Raw genomic sequence first — 14,167 nt, 5'->3', positions numbered from 1 at the left:
AGCCCAGGTTGATGGGACAGAAAGCAGGTCAGAAGAAGGAAGGGCATAGCCATGTGAGAAGGGAAGCCCTTCGGGGATTTGAACTCAGGTGAATCTGACTTCTTATTTTCCCCTTTTGAAGGTGAAATTAGAATTTGTATGCAGTAACAAGCAAAAATGCAAGGGATTTACCCCAAAATCTTATCATAAAAAATTCAAACATAGAAATAATTTTGCAGGCCAGGTGCAGTGGCTCATGCCTGTAATCCCAGCACTTTGGGTGGGGGTCAAGGTGGGAGGATCACTCGAGCCCAGGAGGTCGAGGATGCAGTGAACTATGATTGTGTCACTGCACTCAGAGCCCGGGTGACAGAGTGAGACCCTGTCTCACAAAAGAAGAAAGAAGAAGGAGGAGGACGAGGAAGGAAGGAAGAAGGAAGAAGAGGAAGAGGTTTCAGAAAGAGAGAGAAAGAGAGAAAGAAAGAAAAAGAAAGAGAGAGACAGAAAGAAAGAAAGAAGAAAGAGAAAGAGAGAAAGAAAGAAAGAGACAGAAAGAAAGAAAGAAGAAAGAGAGAGAAAGAGAGAAAGAAAGAAAGAAAAAGAAAGAGAGAGACAGAAAGAAAGAAGAAAGAGAGAGAAAGAAGAAAGAAAGAAAGAAAGAAAAAGAGAGACAGAAAGAAAGAAGAGAGAGAAAGAGAGAAAGAAAGAAAAAGAGAGAGACAGAAAGAAAGAAGAAAGAGAGAGAAAGAGAGAAAGAAAGAAAGAAAAAGAGAGACAGAAAGAAAGAAAGAAGAGAGAGAAAGAGAAAGAAAGAAAGAAAAAAGAGAGACAGAAAGAAAAAAGAAGAAAGAGAGAGAAAGAGAGAAAGAAAGAAAGAAAGAAAAAGAAAGAGAGAGAAAGAAGAAAGAAAGAAAAAGAAAGAGAGAGACAGAAAGAAAGAAAGAAGAAAGAGAGAGAGAGAAAGAAAGAAAGAAGAAAGAGAGAGAAAGAGAGAAAGAAAGAAAGAAAAAGAAAGAGAGAGACAGAAAGAAAGAAGAAAGAGAGAGAAAGAAGAAAGAAAGAAAGAAAGAAAAAGAGAGACAGAAAGAAAGAAGAAAGAGAGAGAAAGAGAGAAAGAAAGAAAGAAAAAGAAAGAGAGAGACAGAAAGAAAGAAGAAAGAGAGAGAAAGAAGAAAGAAAGAAAGAAAGAAAAAGAGAGACAGAAAGAAAGAAAGAAGAGAGAGAAAGAGAAAGAAAGAAAGAAAAAGAAAGAGAGAGACAGAAAGAAAGAAGAAAGAGAAAGAAGAAAGAAAAGGAGGAGGAGAAGGAGAAGAAGAAGAAGAGGAAGAAGGAGAAGGAGAAGGAGGAGGAGGAAGAGGCGGCGGTGGCGAAGGAGGAGGAGAGTAGTTCCGGATTAGGCTGGGCAACGGAGCGAGACCTTATTTCTACAAAAAAGTAAAAAATTAGCTGGGCGTGGTAGTGCATGCTTGTAGTCCCAGCTACTTAGGAGGCTGAGATGGGAGGATTGCTTGAGCCCAGGAGGTCAAGGGTGCAGTGAACTATGATTGTGCCACTGCATGCCAGAGCCTGGGCAACAGAGACCCTGTCTGAAAAAAAAAAAAAAAAGATGAAGGAGAAGGAGAGAAATAATTTTGCAGGGAACTCTCATATATCCATGCCCTAGATTCTGTAATTCACATTTTGTCAAACTTGCTTTACCACACATCTGCACATCCACCCATTCCTCTGTCTGCCTTATTCAACCATTTCTTAGGTTGAATGTCAAGGAAGCTGCATTCATCAGTACCATCCTTTCCTAAGTAGTTCTTCATGCAGGCTGGGCGTAGTGGCTCACGCCTGTAATCCCAGCACTTTGAGAGGCCAAGGTGGGCAGATCACTTGAGGCCAGGAGTTCAAGACCAGCCAGGCAAACATGACAAAAGCCTGTCTCTACTACAAAAAAAAAAAAAAAAAAAAAAAATTAGATGGGCATTGTGGCGCACACCTGTAGTCCCAGCTACTCAGGTGGCTGAGGCACTAGAATGACTTGAAACCAGAGGCAGAGGTTGCAATGAGCCAAGATCATGCCATTGCACTCCAGCCTGGGTGACAGAGCAAGACTCTGTCTCACAAAAAAACAAAAAACAAAAAACAAAAAAAACAAAAAAAACTTGAGAGACCTGGCACAGTGGCTCATGCCTGTAGTTCCAGCACTTTGGGAGGCAGAGGCGGGAAGATTGCTTGAGCCCAGGAGTTCGAGGCCAGCCTGGGCAACGTGGCAAGACCTTGTCTCTAAAAATAAATAAATAAATAAATATAAAAGTAAACAAAAAGTTCTTCACGCAGAGCATTAACTAGAGGTCAGTATTCACGTACAGAATTTTATCTTTTGAGGTCAAGTTTACACTGAATTAAATGCACAGACCTCAAGTGTACGTTGGCTAAGTTTGGACAAACGCAAACATCTGTCTAACCCAAATCCCTGCTAAGATATAGAACATCAGCATCACTGCAGAAAGATATAGAATACTATCCTCCTCTATTTTCCCCTTTATATGGAGGTATAATTTATACTCACGAAAATCCACACATCTTAAGTGCTCAATAAACTGTTCTGAGAGCCATAGCTTTTAGCCACCAGACTGTACTTGAAGTCATGTCTCTTCTTGATAACTGGACTTTTCTTTAGTCTAGACTCTTTTGGCCGGGCACAGTGGCTCATGCTTGTAATCCCAGCACTTTGGGAGGCCGAAGAGGGCAGACCACCTGAGGTCAGGAGTTTGAGACCAGCCTGGCCAACATGGTGAAACCCTGTCTCTACTAAACACACAAAAAATTACGTGGGCGTGGTGGCGGGTGCCTGTAATCCCAGCTACTCAGGAGGCTGAGGCAGGAGAATTGCTTGAACCCGGGAGGCGGAGGTTGCAGTGAGCCAAGATCATGCCACTGCACTGTAGCTTGGAGGGCAGAGTGAGACTCTGTCTCAAAAAAAAAAAAAAAAAAAAAGACTCTTTGGTATTGACATCAATCAGTGGTTCTCAATTAGGAGAGATTTTGCCGCCAGGGGACAGTTGGCAATATCTGGAGACATTTTGGTTGTCACACCTGGGAAGTGGAGTGAGGCTGAGGCAGGAGAATAGCTTGAACCCAGGAGCTGGAGGTTGCAGTGAGCTGCAATCGCACCACTGCACTCCAGCCTGGGCGACGGAGCGAGACTCCATCTCAAAACAAAAATGAAAACAAAACAAAGGGGTACAGAAAATACACGGCATCTGGTTTGTTCATCTCTCTTTTTTTGTTTGTTTTGTTTGAAGAGATGGGGTCTCGCCCTGTCACCCAGGCTGGAGTGCAGTGATGTGATCATAGCTCACTGCAGCTTCCAACTCCTGGGCACAAGCGATCCTCCTTTCTCAGCCTCTCAAGTAGCTGGGACTACAGGTAACACTGTGCCTGTCTAAATTTTTTATTTTTTTATTTTGTAGAGACAGGATCTCACTATGTTGCCCAGGCTTGTCTTGAACTCCTGGGCTTAAATAATTCTCCTGTCTCAGCCTCCCAAATAGCTAGGACTTCAGGCTGGTGCCACCACACCTGGCTAAGTTTTTTATTTGTTTAGAGATGGGGTCTCACTATGCTGCCCAGTCTGGTCTTGAACTCCTGGCCTCAAAGAGATCCTCTAGCATCAGCCTCCTGAATCTTGTTCTCCTCTCTCTCTCTCTCCTTTTCTCTTTTTTTCCTTTGAGACAAGGTCTTGCTCTGTTGCCCAGGCTGGCGTGCAGTGGTGCGATCTCGGATCACTGCAACCTTCATTTCCTGGACTCAAGCAATCCTCCCACCTCAGCCTTCTGAGTAGCTGGGACTACAGGCACACACCACAAAACCTGGCTAATTTTTTTTTCGTTGCTTCCTTTAATTAACATCTAAATAGATTACACATCTTCTATAATTATAATATGGAAATGTATATGAGCAAAATATAAAAATTTTTTGGTAAATGCCTAGGGAAGAATGGTGTCAGTCAAGTTCATCCAAGGTCTTAAGCAGCAGCATCTATGCAGCCAGGGCGTGCTCAGCGTTTGGGGACAGAGGTAAATATCCGCAATCCATGCATCCCTTTGATTTCTTCTTGTAGTGACTGATTAACTATTGGGTGCTGCTGAATAGTTCTCTTCTCCTTAACTTCTTCTGATTCAATTTTAATTTCATACATGACCCCACAACCTCTTGAAATGTCAGTGACTTTGATAGCTGTAGCTCGAGGAAACTTTTCTTTTTTCTTTTTTTCCTTTTTTTTTTTTTTTTGACGTTGTCTCACTCTGTCACCCAGGCTGGAGTGCAGTGGCACCATCTCGGCTCACTGCAACCTCTGACTCCCAAGCTCAAGCGATTCTGTCTCACCCTCCCGAGTAGCTGGGATTACAGGTGCCCGCCACCATGCCTGGCTAATTTTTGTATTTTTAGTAAAGACGGGGTTTCACCATGTTGGCCAGGCCGGTCTTGAACTCCTGACCTCGTGATTCACCCGACTTCACCTCCCAAAGTGCTGGAATTACAGGCGTGAGCCACCGCGCCCGGTGAGGAAACTTTTTTTGAGAATTTGGGTCATTCTGAGCTCCCCCTCAGTCTGGGAGGCAAACATCCGATGGACACAGTGAAGAGAATGCCCACGGATCCCGGAGCAGAGGTGCTGCAGCGGCCGGGCTCCATGCTGCTATGCCCGGCCCACCTAATTAAAACAAAATTTTTTTTGTAGAAACGGGGTCTCACTATGTTGCCCACGCTGGTCTTGAACTCCTCCCAGGCTCAAGCAATCCTCCAGTCTCAACCTCCCAAAGTGCTGGGATTACAAGCATGAGCCGCCACACCCGGCCTTGTTCTTCTCTTTTTTTTTTTTTTTTTTGAGAGCCTTGCTCTGTCACCCAGTCTGGAGTGCAGTGGGCCGATCTCGGCTCACTGCAACCTCTGCCTTCCAGGTTCAAGTGATTCTCCTGCCTCAGCCTCCCACTTGGGAGCTACTTAGCTGGGATTACAGGAATGCGCCACCACGCCCGGCTAATTTTTTGTGTCTTTAGTAGAGACAGGGTTTCACCATGCTGGCCAGGCTGGTCTCGATCTGCTGACCTCAGGTGATCCGCCCCCCTTGGCCTCCCAAAGTGTTGGGATTACAGGCGTGAGCCACTGCGCCCGGCCTTGTTCCTTCTCTTTATCCCCAGCGCTTGGTGCCTGGTGAATGGTCAATATATGAATAAATCATTCAACAAGCTTTTTTTTTTTTGGCTGTGTGACACACCTATCATAGTCAGGTACCCTCTTCATATTCACACACTAGAGAGGGTTATAAGAGATGAAAACACAGATACGCGATCCTGTAGTCAAACGATTTTACAAGGAAGTTACAAGGTGCTTTGGGAACAGGGCGGGGAGCTCTGCTTTCTGTCTGGGGAGGGAGGTAGGGGAGGCCTGGAGAGAATTAGGGGACACAGAATCAGGTAAAGGGAGGGAGGGTAATTCCGGCACAGGGAACGGCCGAGGCAAAGGCTTGGGGGTGAGAAGCGAAGTCATACGTTAGTCCAGTGCAGGCCAGGTCCCGGCTCAAGGTGGGCCTTCAGCGCCAGGCTGCAGCGTTTGGACTTGGTCCCGAGGGCGGTGAGAAGGCACTGAAGAATTCGGACCGGGGCGGGGCATGGCCGGTGTCGCATTTTTGAAAGGTCACTCTGTTGGCTGGGCGGGCGGAGGGGAACTGGAGGAGGGTGGAGCTGGTGGTAGAAGATGAATATGAGTAAAGAAGCTATTTCGGGAAGGCAGGCAGAGAGAGAGGATGAGGGCATGAACAGAGGTGAGGCAGTGGGCCGAGTCATTACTTAGAAGGGGTCAAGCACGGTGGCTCACGCCTGTAATCCCAGCACTCTGGGAGGCTGAGTCGGGTGGATCACTTAAGGTCAGGAGTTCAAGACCAGCCTGGCCAATGTGGTGAAACCCCATCTCTACTAACACACACACACACACACACACACACACACACACACACACACTAGCCAGGCATAGTGGCGCACGCTTGTAATCCCAGCTACTCAGGAGGTTGAGACAGGAGAATCACTTAAACCTGGGAGGCAGAGGTTGCAGTGAGCCAAGATTGGCCCACTGCACTCCAGCCTGGGTGACAGAGCAAGACTTCGTCTCAAAAAAAAAAAAACAACTTTTTGTTGCAATGTAACAGACACAAGTAAAGTGTGCACAAAATGCCTGAATCTTAAGTGCGTGTCAATGAATTTTTACATATGTGTAACCATTGCACACCACGATGTAAAATGTTCCCTTCCTCTATTTTTTTTTTAATTTTAATTTTATTTTTTGAAACGGAGTCTCATACTAGCACCCAGGCTGGAGTACAGTGAGGCAGTCATGGCTCACTTCAGCCTCAACCTCCTGGGCTCAAGCAGTCCTCATGTCTCAGCCTCCAGGGTAGCTGGCACGACAGATGTGCACCACCACTCCTGGCTAATTTTTTTTTTTAATTTTTAGTGGGGACATCTCACTATGTTGCCCAGGCTGGTCTCGAACTCCTGAGCTCAAGTGATCCTCTTGCCTCAGCCTCCCAAAGTCCTGGGATTACAGACATAAGCCACCTGCGGCCCCTTTTTTCTAGAACAGGATTTCTCAGCCTTGGCGCTTTTGACATTAGAAGCTGGGTAATACTTTGTTGTAAGGGGCTGTCCTGTGTGTTGTAGGATGTTTAGCAGCATCTCTGGCCTCCACCTATTAGACACCAGTAGCACCCCTTCTCTCTCAGTTAAAACAACGTCTTTAGACGTTGCCAAATGGCAGCTGGGAGGCACAATTGCCCTCACTTGAAAACCACTGCTGGCCGGGCGCGGTGGCTTACGCCTGTAATCCCAGGACTTTGAGAGGCCGAGGCGGGCAGATCACGAGGTCAGGACATCAAGACCATCCTGGCTAACATGGTGAAACCCTGTCTCTACTAAAAATACAAAAAATTAGCCAGGTGTGGTGGCAGGCGCCTGTAGTCCCAGCTACTGGGGAGGCTGAGGCAGGAGAGTCACTTGAACCCGGGAGGCGGAGCTTGCAGTGAGCTGCGATCACGCCACTGCCTCCAGCCTAAGCGACAGAGCGAGACTCCGTCTCAAAAAAGAAAAAAAGAAAAAAAGAAAGAAAAGAAAACCACTGCTGTAGAAAGCTCCTTCAAACCCCTTTTCCAGACAGACAGTGCCCCCATCCTCAGAACACCTTTTTTTTTTTTTTTTTTTTTTTTTTTTTTTTTTTTGAGGTGGAGTCTTGCTCTGTTTCCCAGGCTGGAGTGCAATGGTGCAATCTTGGCTCACTGCAGCCTCCGCCTCCCGGGTTCAAGCAATTCTCCTGCCTCAGCCTCCCGAGTAGCTGGGATTACAGGTGCACGCCATCACGCCCAGCTAACTTTTTTTTTTTTTTTTGTATTTTTAGTAGGGACGGGGTTTCACTATGTTGGCCAGGCTGGTGTCGAACTCCTGACCTCGTGATCTGCCCACCTTAGCCTTCCAAAGTGCTGGGATTACAGGCATGAGACATCACGCCCCGCCTCAGCACACTCTTTTGGCTTCTTTCCCCTCAATTCCTCTTGCCTGTCCTTGAACACATTGCAAATAGAAACATACAGGGCCCAGCTGTGCAATCTCGTGTGAGTTATGTAATTTCTTTGTGCCTCAGTTTCCCCCACTGTAAAATGGGTCAATGAAATGCACCACTTCACAGAGAAACCTCGAGAATGAAGAGTCATTCACTTCTGGGAAGGGCGTGGCTCAGAGAAAATATTGAACTCACGTCATTTGTGGATGCTGTGATTTAATGTCAGTGTCCTTTCTTCTGGTTTCGCGGATGGATGCCTGGCAAACACTAAGTTCTCGGTAAACACTTTTAGGGTCATGTTCATTTCTTCTACTGTGGGGATTTGAACCTAGACTACCTCCAGCTCCCCTGTCATTCCCTTGTGGTTTTTTTTTTTTTTAGAGAGATGGGGTCTCACTATATTGCCCAGACTGGTCTCGAACTCCTTGCCTCAAGCAATCCTCCCATCTCGGCCTCCCAAAGTGCTGGGATTACAGGCATGAGCCACCATGCCTGGCTTTTTTTTTTTTTTTTTTTTTTTTTGAGACAAGGTCTCACTCTGTCACCTAGGCTGGATGGAGTGCAGAGGTGTGATCTTGGCTCACTGCAGTCTCCACCTCCCAGGCTCAGGCCATCCTGCCACCTCAGGCTCCTGAGTAGCTGAGACTACAGGTGAGCACCACCATGCCTGGCTAATTTTTGTATTTTATTTTTTGTAGATATGGAGTCTCATTATGTTGCCCAGGCTGGTCTCAAACTCTTGGGCTCAAGCAATCCTCTAGGCTCGGCTTCCCAAAGTGCTGGGATTACAGGCATAAGGCACCATGCCCAGTGTCCCCTGTGACTTCTAAGCCTGACAATCCAGGCTTGTCTGTTCTCCTACGTGGAAACCCCCATCTTATTAAGAAATGCCAATAGCTTTTCTGAGTTTTCTCTAGTTCCACCTTTTCAATGATGTTTGCCCTGGGAGACTCTCCCGTGCCATTGAAATCCACTCCCTGGCCGGGTGCGGTGGCTCACGCCTGTAATCCCAACACTTTGGGAGGCTGAGGCAGGTGGATCACTTGAGGACGGGAGTTCGAGACCAGCCTGGCCAACATGGGGAAACCCTGTCTCTACTAAAAATTCAAAAGTGAGCCGGACATGGTGGTAGGTGCCTGTAACCCCAGCTACTCGGGAGGCTGAGGCCAGAGAATCGCTTGAACCCAGGAGGCAGAGGTTGCAGTGAGCCGAGATGACACCACTGCATTCCAGCCTGGGTGACAGAGCAAGACTCCGTCTCAAAAAAAAAAAAAAAAAAAAAAGCTCAGACAAACAAACCCCACTGCACCTTGCTGTTTAGTGATAACTGTGGGTTTCTCCTCCTGCTCCCTGACCCTGCCTCCTCTGTCTCCGCCACTGATCTCTCTCCCTCTTCTCTACTCAGCAGCGTCCCTCAGCCCTCTGTCTCACTCGGCCAGCACCACCCAGCCCTGATGTCTCTTCTTTGCCCCTAGCGATGTTATCACATAAGCAAAGCTGGCTCAGGCCGGGTCAGTCTGGGGATAGCAGGAGACAGAGGTTGCCTTGCTTCTTCTTTGATTCTGCCGTGGTCCTCTCCATTTTCCCACAGAGGGGCAGGCAGACCTTTGAGAAGAGAGCACCCAGAAATCTGTACACTTCTCCCCCAGTTCCTTTTTTAAAAAACTTTTATTTTAGGTTCAAGGGTACATGGGAAGGTTTGTTACAAAGGTGAACTCATGTCACGGGGGGTGTGTTGTACAAATTATTTCATCATCCAAGTTTTTTTTTAATTTTTTAAAAAATTTTTTTGAGACAGAGTTTTGCTGTTGTTGCCCAGGCTGGAGTGCAATGGTGTGATCGCGGCTCACTGCAACCTCCGTCTCCTGGGTTCAAGCGATTCTCCTGCGTCAGTCTCCCGAGTTCTGGGACTACAGGAATGCGCCACCATGCCTGGCTAATTTTAGTAGTTTTAGTAGAGATGGGGTTTCACCATGTTGGCCAGGCTGGTATCGAACTCCTGACTTTAGGTGATCCACCTGCCTTGGCCTCCCAAAGTACTGGGATTACAGGCGTGAGCCACCGCACCCGGCCAATAGGTAATTTTTCAACCCTCACTCTTCCTCCTACCCTCCCTTTTTTTGGAGTTCCCAGTGTCTATTATTTCCATCTTTGTGTCCATGTATACTCATTGTTTAGCTCCCACTTCTAAGTGAGAACACATGGTATTTTACATCCTGTTTCTGAGTTATTTCACTTAGGATAATGACCTCCATCTCCACCATGTTGCTGCAAAGGACATGATTTCATTCCTTTTTATGGGTGTATAGTATTCCATGGCGTATACTTACCACATTTACTTTATTCATTCATCCATTGATGGACACTTATTCCACAACTTTGCTTTTGTGTATAGTACTGCAATAAACATACAGGTGCAAGTGTATTTTAGATAAAACAATTTCTTTTCTTTTGGGCAGATTTTTTTCCCTTTGGGTAGTAGTGGGATTGCTGGGTTGAATGGTAGTTCTATGTTTCATTCTTTGGGAAATCTTCATACTGTTTTCCATAGGGGCTGAACTAATTTACATTACCACCAACAGTCAGAGGCTATTTTCTTTTATTTTTTTTGAGACAGAGTCTCACTCTGTTGCCCAGGCTGGATCTCACTCACTGCAACCTCCCCCTCCTAGGTTAAAGCGATTCTTCTGCCTCAGCCTCCCGAGTAGCTGGGATTACAGGCGTGCACCACCACGCCTGGCTAATTGTTTTGCATTTTTAGTAGAGATGAGGTTTCACCCTGATGGCCAGGCTGGTCTCGAGCTCCTGGCCTCAAGCAATCCACTCACCTTGGCCTCCCAAAGTGCTGTGATTATAGGCGTGAGCCATTGCACCCAGCCTAATTTTTTAAAACATACTTTAAAAACATTTATTTATGTATTTAATTAATTAATTAATTAATTAATTAATTATTTACAATTTCCACTTTTATTTTAGATTCAGGAGGTACAAATTATGTTTAGGTTTGTTACATGGGTATATTCTATGATGCTGAGGTTCGGGGTACGAATGCACCTGTCTCCCAGATACTATGCATAGTACTCAATAGGTGGGTTTTCAGCCCTAGCCCCGCCTCCTGCCTCCCACCTGTAGTACCCTCCAGTGTCTCTTGTTCCCATCTTTACATCCATACATACCCGTTGTTTACCTCACACTTATAAGTGAGAACATGATTTTCTGTCCCTGGGTTATTCATTTAGGATAACAGGGCCAGGCACAGTGGCTCATGCTGGTAATCCCAGCACTTTGGGAGGCCGAGGTGGGTGGATCACTTGAGGTCAGGAGTTCGAGACCAGCCTGGCCAACATGGTGAAAGCCTGTCTCTACTAAGAATAAAAATAAAAAATTAGCCAGGCATGGTGGTGCATGCCTGTAATCCTAGCTACTTGGGAGGCTGAGGCAGGAGAATTGCTTGAACCCGGGAGGTGGAGGTTGCAGTGAGCCGAGATCACGCCATTGCACTTTAGCCTGGGTGACAGAGCGAGACTCCATCCCCCAAAAACAAAACAAAATGAAACAAAAACAAACAAAACAAAACAAAACAAAAACCAGGAGCTAAGATGACCTATCTGGAATCTAAACCCATTTTCCCAGATGCACTCCTTGTAAGAATGGGCGACCCCTGGACCTAAGGCATGATGTACTATAGTGTTTAGGGATACTTGCTGCTGTGTGCTAGAGAAAGAGGATTTGCACTGCTTACTCGGGAAGAGCACTGGTTGTGGAGTCCAGAGTCCTGGGGCCTGTTTCCAGTTCTGTCGCTGATCTTGCAGATTCTGGTGCTCTGTTTTTTTTTTTTTTTGAAATGGAGTTTTGCTATTGTCTCCCAGGCTGGAGTGCAATGGCGCGATCTCCACTCACTGCAACCTCCACCTCCTGGGTTCAAGCGATTCTCCTGCCTCAGCCTCCCAAGTAGCTGGGATCGCAGGCGTGCACCACCATGCCCAGCTAATTTTGTATTTTTAGTAGAGACGGGGTTTCATCATGTTGACCAGACTGGTCTCGAACTCCTGACCTCAGGTAATCCACCCGCCTCTGCCTCACAAAGTGCTGGGATTACAGGTGATACTCTTTTTAGGGGCCCAGTTTTCCCATCTCTGAGGTAGGGGAAATTGAATACAGTGATTGCCCAGAAAACTCACTGGCTTGCCTTCTGTTTCTCTGTGATGATTTTTCTTAAGTGAGGGACGGGTACCTTGAGAGAGAACTAGGGTGGGAGTTTGGACAAAACTTAGGCTCAACTTTCCCCTTCCAGCTTTCCTTTCTGGTGCTTCCAGCCACTGTCTCCTCCCTGGGAAACTCCCTTCCCTTCCCTTCTCTCCATCTCCCCTGGTCTGGAGGACTCCAGCCTATCTTTCCTTCTTGATGCATGTGCCACCTCCTCCAGGAAGACTTCCCTGATTCCCTGCCCCCTCCCAGTCTGGGTTTGGCATCTCCCACCTAACTCTCATTTCCAGCTTGATCACCTGTACTTGTTCATTTATCTGTTTTGGCCAGATTGCCTGCCCAGTGTGTTTCCTGGGGCTCAAGGTATGTCTATGCTGAGAGGAAGGGCTACAGAGCAAGGAGAGAAGAGAAATGGTTAATAGGAAATTGAACAGAGCACAAGCCCCCAGGGGTTGCTGACAAACTTCCCTGGGCCATGAGCCCAGCCACAGGGTCATGGAGTTTGGCTCCAGGTACAAGACCCAGGAGAAGTGGGTGGCCCCGTGGGGGTGTCTGGCATGCTGAGGTCCAAATCCACTGCCTGCCTCCTTCACACTGGGCACCTGCAGGTGTCTCCTTATCTTGAAGATGGGTGATGACAGGCTGGGCACGGTGGCTCATGCCTGTAATCCCAGAGCTTTGGGAGGCCGAGGCGGGTGGATCACTTAAGGTTAGGAGTTCGAAACCAGACTGGCTAACATGGCAAAAACCCATCTCTACTAAAAACACAAAAATTAGCTGGGCGTGGTGGCGCACACCTATAATCCCAGCTACTCGGGAGACTGAGGCAGGAGAATCTCTTGAACCCGGGAGGTGGCGGTTGCAGTGAGCCGAGATCACGTCATTGCACTCCAGCCTGGGTGACAGAGCGAGACTCCATCTCAAAAAAAAAAGAAAAAAAAAGATGGGTGATGATAAACCCACTTCCTCTGACTGTTAGAGGCTAGAGGGGTGGGGTCTCTTGAGTGCCTGGACAAAGGGGGACAGCAGGGGGGTGTCTTGAGGGGCATGGTACTTAAAAAACATCACCCTGCAATCTGTGCTGGGCCGATTTGAGGGGGAAGAGCCTACTTCTGAAATGACTGTTGTCATCACCCAGGCCTGGGGTGAGAAGAAGCTGGTGGAGATTGCAGGGCTGGTGAGGAGGAGAAAAAACCCCCAGTCCCCTCCCTGTACCCCACACCAGCCCCTTCCTTGCCTCTCTGCTGCTGTCAAGGGCAGCTGAAGAGCTTGACCTGGGAGTGAGGGACTGCAGCCCCGAGGTGGTTTTGGAGGACTCAGAGCGCGGCAGGAGTATAGCGGGTGTGGCTCTGTGGGGCTTTGGAAGGGTACGAGAAGGCCGGCCCTCAGCTCCCTGGCAGCCAGGGAGTTCCTGCGTGGGAATGCAGCCTTGCGTACACTCCTGAACATTCCAAAACCCTCCAGAGGCAGCTGTGCCTCCCCCAAGGAGGGTCCACCCAGCTCCAGTCTGGCGGTGCCAGTCCCTGCGCAGGAGGGGGTCAGGTAGAACCTGGGGGCTTTGGAGAATGGGACAGGTCTATGCCTGGGTCCCTGTTTTCCTTCAAGCCCAGAGGGACCCCAAGTTTGGCAACAGACTCTGGAGTCAGGCTCTGTCCGCGGTGGGGGCTCCCTCGGGCCGCTGATCTCGGAAGGTATCAGCCTGCAGGTGTCAGTCGCTGAGTGCGCTGAATCATGCCAGCTGACCTTTGCCAGGAAGGCACCCACTGCTTCCCTCTAGGGCAAGCCCTGCCCCTCTTGAGAAGCTCAGCAAGGTGTGTCCTCACCACCCTCCCTGCAGCCGGGGCCAGACTGGGCTGGGTTCAGTCTCAGGGACTCTCTCGGGGGGTGAGGAGCACAGCCTGGGCGGGCAGTAGGATGGGCCAGGAGGGCCCTGCACACCCAGGGCACCGACGCAGGCCCCTGCTAGTGCTGGCCGTGAGCCTCCTCCTCATCTGCTGGCCAGGTAAGTGGGACTCGGCTGGGGCTCATTGAGGAGCTGGACGGATTCCTATAGGAGAGAGGCTGGTATGACAGGTGACTTGTGCTTCCTAAGCCCCAGCAGGGACAGCCAGGAGGTCTTCTTTTGCCTTTGCTTTTCTGTAAATGCCTCCTCCAGCCTGACCCAATGAATCTGCATTTACCAGACTGATGTGGGCGAGTTCACAAAACCGCTGTATTGTGAATTGAGTATCTGCCGAGATGAGTGTGGAAACACCCAAGGATTCCTGCTATCACCAACTCACTCACACGCTCACTCCCTGAGGGGGTTTTAGCGGCACCTCCAGTCCCAGTATCTGTGCCCAGCTCTCAGGGACAGAAATGAGCAAGTCGCTGCTGCAGGGTT

The 14,167-nt window shown here is 48.3% G+C and overlaps 1 protein-coding gene and 1 pseudogene across 1 annotated transcript in view; one reads left to right on the top strand and one right to left on the bottom strand.

Moving 5' to 3' along the window:
* Nucleotides 1-14,167, top strand: part of MUC16 (mucin 16, cell surface associated) — a 235,240-nt gene that overhangs the window by 40,329 nt on the left and 180,744 nt on the right. The window lies entirely within an intron of this gene.
* LOC129528775 (bolA-like protein 3) lies at nt 3,986-5,657 on the bottom strand (annotated as a pseudogene).

This window comes from Gorilla gorilla, chromosome 20, assembly GCF_029281585.2.
Source record: "Gorilla gorilla gorilla isolate KB3781 chromosome 20, NHGRI_mGorGor1-v2.1_pri, whole genome shotgun sequence".
Classification (NCBI taxonomy): domain Eukaryota; kingdom Metazoa; phylum Chordata; class Mammalia; order Primates; family Hominidae; genus Gorilla; species Gorilla gorilla.
Note: the sequence above shows the minus strand (reverse complement) of the source record. Positions and strands in the feature narration are given on the sequence as shown.